The sequence below is a fragment of the Triturus cristatus genome, chromosome 4_2 (assembly GCF_964204655.1).
Source record: "Triturus cristatus chromosome 4_2, aTriCri1.1, whole genome shotgun sequence".
NCBI classification, from domain to species: domain Eukaryota; kingdom Metazoa; phylum Chordata; class Amphibia; order Caudata; family Salamandridae; genus Triturus; species Triturus cristatus.
The window spans coordinates 860,728,644-860,742,117 of NC_140586.1; the positions used below are offsets into that span (position 1 = coordinate 860,728,644).

Below are 13,474 nucleotides of genomic sequence, written 5' to 3' on the forward strand. Positions count from 1 at the left end.
GTTTGAATCTCTGCAGGGCTGACGTTATTCATTTTTTTAAAAAAAAATTAAATTATTTTATTTGTGCATTTTAAAAGGAAATGAACAACATACAGTTATCTGATTCGAAGCATTGGTACAGCATAAACATGTTACACTACTCATTTGGCATGACTGAGTATCACAGAACTCGATAGCATAGGCATACAGAGACATGACATTAAATAAAAGTGCAGTTTAGGACATTACAGGGCAGAGTAGACGTTATTCATTTATGGTGACAAATCGAACAAGTTGGACAACATCCGTCATTTAGAGAGTTATGTAATTACAAACAACAGTACTGTCCACCACATATAAAACCAAACAGTTGTTAATATGAATGAGGAAGCTTCCTTATAACAGACTTTCATTAGTGTTTGTCTTCGCCTGTTCGCTATATTTCATAAACAATGGGGTAACCCTGTGTCCCTCAGAACCTGGGTATAGATTATATAAAGTACAATGGTTCTGTTGGGTATAACCACACAATTACTTTGCTTTGCAATAGAATTTGAAGAAAGCTGAATATATCAATCGACAAAAAAATCAAGTACAAATTGCATTTAAGAAGAACACATGAAAACAATAAAGAGAATGCACAAACCAGGGTAGAGTCAGATTTGCTGGGTGGTACGATATTCTTTATATATAAATTGCATCATTTATACTATCAGCCATATAATTCTTTTTAGCAAAAAAAGGCTGCCAAAGTTGTGAAAATTAGAGTGAATTTGTGAGTCAGTGACATGGTGACATAAGTGACACAATTGGTGCGTAATATATACAGAGTGAGTAGAAAAAATATATATACACAATAAAACAGGCCAGTATAAAGAAAAGCAATTACACTGTTTCCAGAGATGACTTAAGTTCTTTGTGAAACAAGGTCTTGAACTGGGCCTAGGTGCTGTCGACGTTTCAACCCTATATATGCGATCTTAGATCGTCATGCGGGTCTTCATCAGGACTAAAATTACACAATGGCAACCTGCAAGAGCAAGTAAAACACATATCAAAAATGATCCTTGATTCAAGAATTCATGTGTTCCAACTGCCACCGAAATATGGTAACAGAGATGGATGGCCATAACTCACCTAACAAACAGGCTAGGCGGGCCTTGTATTGGCACGATGTAGATTAGAATCACTCATCCAATGGGATTCTACGAATCAAGATTTAAAATAGAGTAAGTTGTTTGTCATTTGCACACTGTGCAATCACTTTAGAATGAGAGATTGTTAATCATCCAGCCCCCACCAACTATGCAATCAAGCACAAAAAGCAGTCCAGAATAATGCATGACGCGTATGACCCCTTGCAAACAGATTGGTATGCAATAAGCGGATAGCATGGAGACATCCGTAGCGAGCTAGTCAGTGCAAGCGCATAGCCGTGCACACATGGAAAAATTATTTATCACGCAAAAAATTGCTACACAATATGTCGAAGGGTAAGGTACCTCTATTGTCCAAATTACCGCTCTAGGTCTAACCATGATAACTAATACTAATAACCAATCGTCACGGCCAATATGGGGTAATGGCTGATCAATAAGCATATTATGGCTTGAACAATTAAAAAAAAGAAGGAGGAAGCGATTCTGAGCCTGGGCGCGCTAACAGCAAGGAAGGCAAAAACAAGCATTCGCAAATGCAATAGGTCTCGCATTTACGCAAGTTTAAGCTATTTGCAATGTAAATGACTGCGTTTTATTTATGTTTTTATTTATGTTTTATTTATGTTTATGTTTCAAAAACCAAAAGATAAAATAAAGGCATTGTCATTGCCAATGCCAATAGCTGAAACTCGCTTGTTTTTTGATGGGGACAATGAGATTAAGTGATTTGCCCAGAATCACAGGAAGCTGCGCCAACGCCGAGACTCGAACCTGGTTCCCCAGCTCCAAAGTCGGCAGCTCTGGCCGTAAGGCCACAACATCTCCCCCGACAATGACAAGAGTAACGCTTGCCTTGATTTCATAGGAAAATTACAAGAAAAATTAACACAAGTGTTGGACAAGCAGATTGTGTTTGAGGTAATTAGGCAGAAACAACAGCCTGGATACACGTTCCCAGCTCAGTCAATGAGCTTCTGTGGTGCTTTGGGAAAAACTCACAGCCTCACAGCTGGTGACTCCCAGTAATGCACACTGCTGGGTTTGGTTCCCGATTGCAGACACTTCTCCCTTCCCCGGGGCTTGGCCCCTTAATATGTAATCCTCTGGCAGACCTGAGCATGAAGTGGGCACCTGCAGCCGGGAGCCCACACTCAAGATGGATGGCCCTGGCTCCGCCCTCCTGCAGGCGGCCCATGTGTGTGGCACTGCATGATCTGTGCACTGGCGAATGGGCTTGTCTCTCCTGGTCATCTCCTCTCACACCACAAGCTAAAATCATCAGAGCTTAAAAACAATGGGGTCCGTGCAGAACGCACCACAGGAGCAACAGCTTATTTTGAAGCCACGGGGAATTCGTATAATACTGAAGATCGCACAATCCACAAGAAAAGTTTGTTCAACGGTGCCAGTTATCTAAAGAGGTCCGCGGCAGGTCCTTCCATTCCATTATAGGTCACGCATTTAAATATGAGACATATGGCACTGCAAACAAACGGGTGCCATTGTCTGGGCTGCTTCGAAAGTGAAAGCGGACGTGGCATGCTGAATGTAAGCAAAACATGTCGCCGTGCCTAAGGTAGGGAAAACTCAATAAATAAATAGTACACCTACCGTCTAACAACCAAGTAAAGGGGCCAGTAGCCATGGGAGGTTACAAATGACGACATGCCGTACTAAGGAGTGATGAACAAGCCTATTTAGGAATTAGAAGACAGCGTTTATGAAGGACAAAGACACAAGCCAATGAAAAATATGGGTGGGGGAGTGCGCGGTGCTTCTCTCCCATACTGAACTACAACAGATCATCCCCAGAGTGGCGCTTGCGCGCTGGCTCAGGCTCGACCTAAAAAAGAACACAGGGAATAGAAACAGAAGCAGGCTGAAAACAGAATTTCGTGCAGGGGACAGGGGCTGCTCATTGGTTCCCTTCGAAGATCTTCCCTCTTCATGCACAATTGGCTGATCACGGAGAGCTCTTTCTTAGCTCAACCCCGTCTCAAGCTGAGCTGAGCTTCGGTTGTGAGATGTGAGATCGGGGCTAAGCATGCGCCATTTTAAAAAGCAAATAGCAACGTGGGAAACAAGCATTTAAAAAAAAAGCACAACTTTGTGCTTTCAATTTAAAGTTACCTTAAAGTATGATACTACCAAACCATCTGCACAGTGATTAATCCTTTCTTAGCACAATCTGTGGAAAAACAAACAGCGATGCAGGAAACAAGCATTTTTTTAAGTAAAAGCATCACTTTGTGCTTTCACTTCACAGTTGCCTGAAAGTATGATACAACGGTGGCTGCTACTAGGTTGCAGCTGTTGTAAAATGGCGGGAGGGGTATGAGATGGGACAGGAGCACCAGGCACAAGGAGTGGGAGACAAGACTTCAACAAGTCCAATCCCCTTTAAAAGAAAGCCCAAAACAAAATTAATATCCTACCAAAAAGAAGCCCAACTGATCGTGGGCATGAAGAGTGCAAAAAGGCTAAATAAATACAATTAAGGGAGCAGGTGGCATGGCACAGGAGGCAGCACTACCACAACTGTGGCATTAGGAGGAGGTGAGAGGGAGAAATACTATATTTATATGTAAGCAGCTAAGGCACCGAAGCTGAACAAAGGCAAACAGTAACAGACTAGGAAAAACAAGAAAGAAATAGTCCCCCATAGAACACATAGAGAACCATAGCGGAATGAGACAGTACTTAGTCTCTGCTGCATGGGAGGAACAGAAGGGAAAAAGGAGGGACAAAGAGACATGACTGACCACTAGCAAAGAAGGAATTTAAAAGGTCACAGAAACAAACAAATCAAAAGTAGGGGGCGGTCTTTAAGACCACAAGAGAAGTTACAAGAGGTCTCCAATGCTCGACCTAAAAAGGTGGGACATGCAACAACTGTTAGCCATTTGGAGGCTACCATTTTTTAGTTGATTATAATAGCAATGGGGTAACCCAGTATCCCTCAGAACCTGGGCAGTATACAAAAATAATAACAATCGGTTCTGTCGGGTAAAGAATATTTCTTAAAGCACTAAACCATCATTGGTTTATTTGTAGAAAGATTCATCAAAATTGAAACACATAAAGACCATAAAAAGTATTCAAAGAAGTTTTATAAATTGCATCATTTATGAATACCCACGTTCAATGGCTGTCAAGGACTAAGAGTGAATTATACTTGTGACAAAGTGTCATATAGTGCTCAGTGCTGTGGTGAAAAGTGCGTAGTATATACAAAGTGACTTATGGAAGTATTGATAATTTACAAAAGGCCAGAAAAACAAATATTCGAAACAGTCTGCAGACAGATTGAGTAAGTCTTTATGCAGAGTCTTTTCAATGCAGAGTCTTTTCAACTGGTCCACGGAATTAATGTTGACGTTTCGACCAGCAACCTGACCTAAGGAACTACTTTGGACTACCACCTCTGATCGGACACCATAAATGTGGACAATGCAAAGCATGCGACCTATGTCAAGAAGGGACGACGTTTACATATGAGAACAAAACGTACAAATTGCCCCACTTCACCAATTGCAATAGCTCCTATGTTATATATGCCATCATTTGCCCCTGTGGTCTGATATACGTAGGACAAACCATCCAGAAAGCAAAAGCTAGAATCCTTCAACATATGAGCAGAATAAGATGCAAAGTACAAGGTGCACCCATGGTTGAACATTTCATGACACACAATCATTCCCCAGACAGTATAAAATGGTGGATCCTAGAGAAGGTCAGTCCTAATGCAAGAGGAGGTGCAATCTCTGTGGCCCTAACTACAAAGAATGTAGATGGATTCATTCGCTCAGCTCGTTACAGACCGGGTTGAACGAAATTGAGGAGACTGCAAGACAGATGGGACAACTCTAGCTTCTCAGCTTATCCCGCTCTACCTATAAATGGGTTCATTTTCTAATACTTTGCACACAAAGTTTTAAGTTCTCCTTAATACTGTAATAACTGAGAAATTTGAGTATCCGCTACACGTTTGCGCTTTACATCTTTGCGAATGTTTTTTAATGTAATTTGTATATACCTGTGTTAAAAGCTTAAAATTGCATGAATAGCTTGTATGTATGATGCAACAATACATGCAGAAAAGTCTAGGTTGTACTAAGGGTTAATGTTTAAGCGTTGAAGCTTTGATTGCTCACATTCTGTAATGCGCTACATGTCTGTTGAAAAATACATGAAGCAGAGTTTAGGGTTTATCAATGGTCAACGTCTGAGTTTTGAACCTGTGATTGCTCACACTTTGGAATGGTTTTTAAAAAACTTTAGTGATTCAACAATAACGATGGCATGTATTTGCATCCATTTCAATTCGAATGTTTAACTTTGTTTTACATACTGAGAACGATAGAGGATATCGCTGTTTACCTCAATGCCCAGTCACCTATTAGCGAGCCCCTTACTGCGTTACCTAACAACGAGCGTTGTGTCACTCTCGCTCTTGTTTCGCGTGCTGCGAACATACCGCACTAGTCGCATTAGTCCCTGAGATGGTTTTTGGATCCCACTCTCCACGATGAGACCGTGTTCATCATTATTTTAACAAGGATTAAGTACGATTTACTGTTCATTTACTCCGGAGCAGTTTATCGCACGGAGGGCGTTTCCTAGCAACGAGCGCATGACGCGGTTGCTCACGCCACGTACACGCGCTCCATTCAGTTTATTAACTCACAGCGTTTTAACACACTCGTAGACAGAATTTGAAGAGACAGGACGCTTGCCTGCCCTCTCCCTGACCTGAAGTAATCGTTCTTCTGGGCCCATTTTGAAGGTGAGCGGTTTGAACATTATGGTCCCGCTACTTTGCCTAACTCGATTGGTATGGAAGAGATTAATTTCCCTTTCACCCCTTAATCTCCCCTGTTCATACAGGACCTCAGTGTGATTCACTTGATCTGAGGACACAGGACGTTTGCCTGAGCCCCATCCAACCCCCTAGTCGCTTTGGGATTTCCGATACGGGAAGAAATCCATCCCTTTTGTGGGTGAGTCCTACAATGCATTCTTATCTTTGCCCGCCAATTTTGTTTAAATACGATTGGCATGGATGAGACTCATTTCCTTGCCCACCTCTTGTTTATACAGAACCTCAGTGGGATTATTTCGATCTGATGAAACAGTACTTTTTCCTGAACCCCATCCAATTTTCATTAGCTGCACTTGGAGTCGATTGACCATTCTGGGAAGAGATCATATCCCATTACCGGGTGAGTCCATTAGCGCATTCACAGCATTGCCGGTGAATTATACAGCCACCTATGGGCAATTCCTTATACAGTTTCATTTTCTTGATTAGAATTCTCGTCTGAATTACATCCACGCTGTACGGGATACTGTTGCTCCTGCACGAGTATCTTTCTACCCTGCCCCATGAGCCACATCGGGCTCCCTTAGGTGAGTTTTCACCTTGCATGCTTTGAACGGTCTCAGCATCTAATTTTCCGAACACACCTGACCATAATCCTTACTATTCCATAGGCTGTCACCCGACTGTACCTGTCCTGATGAGGACCCGCATTGACTAGTTAGTAATGCCATCCTGGGTCGAAACGTCAACATTAATTCCGTGGACCAGTTGAAAAGACTCTGCATAAAGACTTACTCAATCTGTCTGCAGACTGTTTCGAATATTTGTTTTTCTGGCCTTTTGTAAATTATCAATACTTCCATAAGTCACTTTTCACCACAGCACTGAGCACTATATGTCACTTTGTCACAAGTATAATTCACTCTTAGTCCTTGACAGCCATTGAACGTGGGTATTCATAAATGATGCAATTTATAAAACTTCTTTGAATACTTTTTATGGTCTCTATGTGTGTCAATTTTGATTAATCTTTCTACAAATAAACCAATGATGGTTTAGTGCTTTAAGAAATATTCTTTACCCGACAGAACCGATTGTTACCATTTTTTAATGACAGAGACAAAAGTCAGTCCAAAGCTAGTGGGAGGAGTCAGACTCTACAAAGTACATACAACAGATCACCTGACAGCGAAAGCTCTGCAGGCTCGACCTAAAAAGCATTTGCAAAGCAATAGGTCTTGCATTACTGAAAGTTTGGCCTATTGGCGTTGCAAAGAATAATGTAATGCCAATAGCTCAAACTTTCAGTAATGCAGGATCTATTGCACTGCGAGTGCTTGTTATTGTAAGGTATAGGTGGTGAGCAGTTGTGCAATACAAGGTACTGAAACTCCTTTGAACTGTCTGAAAAAGAATATAAAACATGGCAAGGGTAAATAAAAACAGCAATGCAAAATTGTTTAAAGTAAATAAGCACTATGATGCAGCCAGCGTTGCTCTATTGCTGCGGCTCAGACAAACACATCCACGCCACGTAAACAGTCAAGGGCGGAGGTTTCAGATCACTGAGTTAAATCAATCAGGCATTGCTGATTCAATTGTTAATGCTAATGTGCTCACATCACATGCTTGCAAATGCTGCTCTGACATTGAGGCAGGACTGCCAAGGGCACTCCAGACATGATATGTGTAGCAAGTGCCTCCTTTTGGAGTTCAGGAACACAAACATAACTGAGAAAATGGGGATAATGCCTGGGACGATGATCCAATAAATGGAGAAAGACTCATTGTTTGAAGAAGATAAGGACGCATGAAGGGAGACAAGGGTAAGTAAAATTAATGAGCAGAAAGGAGGATTGGTGTCCCTACGAAATGTGGAGAAGTAATCCAAGGTCACTTGAAATAATTTGATCAAAGAAGAAGAAATATGAGTGTGTCTGCCAAGAGAATGCTCTTTGAAGGTGGCCGTTACTTGGACCTTTGGTACTGATTTACAAGGGTCTTTTGTGACTATAAGTAGGTGATGCTGTTTTAATTTGCAGCAGAGATTTCCTTTGGACTGGGAGAGGTACAGACCCTCTATGTGTTACTCTGATTGTGTGGCTTCATGGTATACAATACTTTTGCTTTAGAGAACTTCTGCAGAAGTTCACCTATGCTGACACCTTTCTTTCTATTCGTATGGATATAATTGGGATTTTATCTAGCATTCTTTAGGGTAGGTTAGATGAAGAATCTGAATTGTTCATGCATTATAGGCAGAAAGATCGAAACGTTCATACCTTATACTCTGTACTATTGCTACTGAAGTCCTCATTTGCTATTTGGTATTGAGGATACATTTCGTGCCCTGATTTGGTTTCCCTCAGATAATTTTGGATGGCTATACAATGTTTCTAGATTGATTTATATTACTGTGGCTTTGAATTTGCAAAAAATCCATACTTAATCCGACTTATCGAGCTTTACTGTGTGACCAAATGGGTTGCACTTTAATTGTGAATTTGAATTGACCCTCACTGTTTTATCACTCAAGTCCCCTAAAAAGATCAGTCACAGAGGGAGGCAAGTAAGGGCCCTCTTCTTCTCTGCGTTAACAAATAGTAGCAGAGGATGGTTAGGGTCTTGAGATAGGGAGTAAGGGGTCTTTGAGGAGAATAGTTTCTTACCCCGATAAGTTTGTTCCTGGTCCCGAAGTCCATAGCAGGATCTGAAGGAGTGACGGAGTTCCAGTGTCCAACGGCGAAGTAATAGCAGCGGAAGAGAGACTATTAATAAATGTTGTGTGCATGGCTCAGGCTTAGCTTGCAGTGTTGTGATAATTGTGTGATGTCTTGCAGAGGTGTTGTGAATGTTGTGCTTAACGTGATAAAGTTGTTAATGGGTTCGACGTGGCCTAAGATCCTGGGATAGAGAAGGTCCCGTGTTGTGATTATCTGCATTAGCTTTTTCGGTTTATCATGAGATGTCGTGGGCAACTCAATTGAGAGAGGGACTTTTATCTTTGTATACGATTGTGATTCTTTGGACAGGGGGATACTGTACTGATCACGGCGACTCCTCGCAGGTCAAGGTTTCGCTCGAATGAATGTTTGTGGGGTATTACTTGTGTAATGCTATTCTGTTGATTTCCATAGTGCCGCAGGCAATCATATTTGTTATTATTATATTTATGTGCTTGTATGTCTGAAGTTGGAAGAGTGCATGCGTGCAGATTGTAAAGGAGAGTGAGCCGCTGCAAGTAGCAAGATTTATGTCACAGTCTTCTGCGCTGGGATTGGTAGGTCGGTTGGTTTGAAGCCATGCTGTTATTGGTTGGCTATGTCATATGGTGCGCACTGTTATTGGCTAGTGGCTCAGAAAACAAATAGTGTGGAAATTGCTGTTTCTCTCTTTAGATTGGATAATCTTTATTGAGATTGTTGACATATTGAATTAAAAATAAAACGTTTTAAAGGGATAAGACGTGTTAGAGACAGAGAGGAGGCACTGCCTGAGGATACCGCAGGTGATTTTATGGCGATACATGTAGGGCTACATACTCGTGTTTGGCTCAAACAATGGCACAAGATCACAGAGAAAGAAGGTGCATTAGCGTTGTGTTATATTTAACATACAAATTATTGAAAATTTGAGGAGGAATCTGTATAAATTGAAACCACAACCTAGATCTATACAGTTTGAAGCACTCAATGCTCTGGAGCGGGCTGCTCACGTGAGGGAAAAAGAGAGGTATCGAGGAAGAGCGAGAAGGGCAGTACGTATGTATGCAGATGCAAGATGGGATGCAGAACAGAAAGAGTGCAGGACAGATATGACCAAGGAAGCTAAATGATATCAGGCATTGACAGGTGAGGAGTTTGGGAAAGAAGGACAAGAAAAGGAAAAGAAAGTGAGAGGAAATGGGCTGAAGGAATCAGATGAGTACTTGAAAAAAATGAAAAAGGATTGAGTAAGGGCAGATGAGGCACTCTATAGGAAAGAAGCCCAATGGAGTTTCTGAAAAAAAAAATAGACCAAAGGGGTTTGAATGATATGGTAGAATGACATAAACTCGGAGGCTAGCTGCGGGTTGGCCCTTGTGTCCCCGTTGACCTGACGAGATAGGTTCTGTCTTAATGAAACCTTCCTATGTGTAGGTACATGACTGGTGTTCAGTTTAATGACATTTACAGTTTGCAAATGATGTCATGAGACCAGTCTAGAACTGAATGACCTTTCTCCACACGATCCTTTGTCTTCACCTTGTGAAGTATCACTACCAGCCACGGATGGCAATGTCCCTCGACTCAACCCTCCTCTTTTGTCCCAAGCAGATGACCACTATCCTTGTTTGACACATATCTCTGTGCATTTGTAAACAGTAAAAATATTTTTTTACTGAATCTCTGACACCATCAATAGTTATTCCCCTGCGGGACCCAACTTTCTAATCCATAGAGTAAATATTGAGGTCCCATGTCTAGATCCCAAGAAGCACAAAGTCAAGTTGCATACTTTTTTTTTTTTGTAAAAACAAATCTTTGAAAAGCAATCACATAGTTAAAACAGATCTCTGTAAGTATTTTTCCAATTTGGGATGGGAACGGCTATCAGCTTCAATCTCCAGAATATTTTCAGGATTATTAATTGATGGAGACGCCACTCTAAGATGGCACTGGTTCTTCCATGTAATCTGTCACTTCCTGGAATGCATGTCCTTCCCATTAACACACCCCAGAAACATGCTGCAGTGGGGAGATTGGCACACGAGCCCCGTGTGAGAGTGGCTGCCTGCATGTGGGGCTGAAATGCTCTGGTTACCCCATCAGGCTATGTGGGGGTCTCCAATGAATGGACGGACAGTGGATATGGCTTGCACACAACTATTTATGTAATGGGCAGGTGTGAGAATCCACCCTCCGTCACTACTAGACAAATTTCTTTGTGACTAAACGTTTAAAAGAAAATAGGCCTCCAATGGGTATGAATGGATGTATACCACTTCCATTTCAGGCGACCGAATATTCTATGAGAGCTTTATCTTGTATCATTCCTGTGGGCTACTGATAGGCACTCACTTGGTAGCCATATGGCAATTATCCCCCTTGAATTGCAGGTTGTGGGTAACTGTATGCCACATTTGAATACTTTGAATTACACTTGTCTTTATGTTGCTTGTTTTCATTTTATTTCTTTTAAATAATTAGGTCCAGTGCACGTATTGGTGAAATATGGTCCTCTTGCCCTGAAGAAATTGCCAGTCAGTCGAAAATGGCAATAAAACATGTCGGCTGTCCTGTCTAAAATCGTCTAAACATGGTATGTTGTTTTAATCATGAGTGCGGGCATCAATAATTAAAGACGTTCGCTCATTGCATATGCAACTCCTTTTTAACCTTTTTTCTTGTAAAGAAGAATTTTCCCCTCTCTCTAAGGGGACCCAGGAGATTTGTTGAAATGTGTGCCACACACAACATGGGTAGATAGAAAAATACACACTCACAACATTCTTCTGAACTTGTTCGGGTGTTGGCTTCTCCCTATACATAGGAAAGCTGCAGATGATGAAAAAGTGAGCAAATTGGTGAGAACCTGCCAGTCGCTCCTTGGTGGTTGCTAACATGGGGCCCGTCCTGTGCTTTTTTATGTATGTTTCCACTGCTCGCTGTCTCATCCTTGGGCACTGGACTTGCTGTTCTTAAAACATAACACACACACACACTGGGATTATTCCTACATAAATACTAGAACCAGTCCCGCCCTAAAATACAGAATAGGGGCACCCCCTGTATTGTTTAGCATGTTAGATGTTGCACCAAAGGTTTTTGTTTTGAATGGCACTACACAAAAAGCTAGCTTCCTACACTTAGGCCCTTCCTTTTGGCTCAGGAGAACAGCAGTAGGTCTGCAGGTGTTGCTACCTTGGTCAGAGAGAGATGCTTCACTATGGACTCAGTCACAGAGCTTGAAGGTGCCAGAGCTCTTTTTATGGACAGTGCGTGGGGAGGAGAGCCAGTTAGACTCTGTAGGAAAGTGTCCTTTTTGACATGGTTACCCCCCACTTTTTGCCTGGTATCTGATGCAACTTTGACTGAAAGCCTACTGGGTGCCTGCTAACCAGGTCTCCAGTACCAGCTTTCTTTCCCTAAACTGTACCATTGTTCCACAGTTGGCACCCTTTTAGGCCCCATGTAAGTGCATAGTAAATGGTACCCGCATTGGACAAATTGAGCCACCCTAAGGGACCCCTCACCAAGCTCACACAAACTGCCATTGCAGCCTGCATGTCTTGGTGCAGAGAAAAGTGAAAAGTCGACATGGAACACATCCCTGTTTGCCATGTCTGACAGCTCTGCATGTGGTATAGGTAAGTCAAAACTGCAGTAAAAGAGGTGCAGTTACTGCCAGCCTTGCTTCTCGTAAGAAAGGACTATGAGTACAAAGTGAGTGTTTACGCTTGCAGGTTTTCAAAATATATAAATAACGGGCATTGTCATTTACAATGCAAATAGCTCAAACTCTCGCAAATGCGAGACCTACTGCATTGTAACTGCTTATTCGTCTTGCAGCAGATTTATATAGCGCAACTTATCACCCATAGAGATTAAGTGATTTACTCAGAATCACAGGATATTGTGCTGCCGAGACTCAAACCGGGATTCCCAGCTCTCGAATCCTCTTCACTCCTGTAATACTTGCCAGTGAGCTGTTTCCTTGGTCATGGACGGTGATTGATAAAACAAGCATTGGCATAGCCAATAGGTCTCGCCTTTGGGGCCTTATAAGTGTTTAGCCGTGCAGCACATTATCCTGGGTGTTGTGCCACCTGTAATTGAAGAGCTATACAATTGCTGCAAACTTTTTACCCTCTATAAACAGTAGCCATCTGGTCTGAATACTAATGAATTTTGGAGACAGGTGATACAGACAGGTGGTACTTGTAGCATCATTACACAATGAACGTCAGGAAAAGGCAATTATATCATCCCAAGATTACCGCTATCAGGAATTGGCAAACATAACATCCACTATAATGTGGTACTGGACCAATTATGTTGAGCTGGAAACCAAGCGCGGAAAAAGTGAAGGCACGTGCTCAGGCAGTGAATATCACCCACTCACAATAAGGACCAATAGTGTAGCATCAAGATATTCTATTAGGCGCCAAGTGACTCCATAAAATAGAGTTGCGGATTGTTGGCACTCCAGTCTGTATGTGTTCTGGAACAAGTGAGGAGGACCTGTAGAGGTGAGAGACCAGGATGGCAGAAGGGGCCCCACAAGCCATAGCTAGTGTGCGCACATGGCTGGTCCCTTTTTGAACAGACTCTGCCGAGAAAAGATGGCAAATGTGGGTGTGGCAAGTGACAGATCTCCAACATGTGGATGTCGACTGATGTGGGATGGTGGATAGTGGGTAGTGGATTGTGGTGCTGGAGGGAGGTTAGAGGAAGTGGTGCCTGTGTGTGTAGGACACAGCTGTGGGTAAGGAGAAAATGAGGGCACCGGGGAGACTGGCCCCTATGAGGAA

General features: G+C 42.2%; 1 protein-coding gene and 1 long non-coding RNA gene across 3 annotated transcripts in view; one reads left to right on the forward strand and one right to left on the reverse strand.

The window, feature by feature from the left end:
• The window catches only part of LOC146835267 (peroxiredoxin-like), a 559,426-nt gene that overhangs the window by 441,867 nt on the left and 104,085 nt on the right, over positions 1–13,474 (reverse strand). The gene's annotated exons all lie outside the window — the stretch shown is intronic.
• Positions 1–13,474, forward strand: part of LOC146835269 (uncharacterized) — a 92,184-nt gene that overhangs the window by 35,816 nt on the left and 42,894 nt on the right. For both annotated transcript variants that reach the window (XR_014960704.1, XR_014960705.1), the window contains exon 3: positions 11,151–11,262. This is a non-coding gene — a long non-coding RNA (uncharacterized LOC146835269). The remainder of the gene's footprint in view (positions 1–11,150; positions 11,263–13,474) is intronic.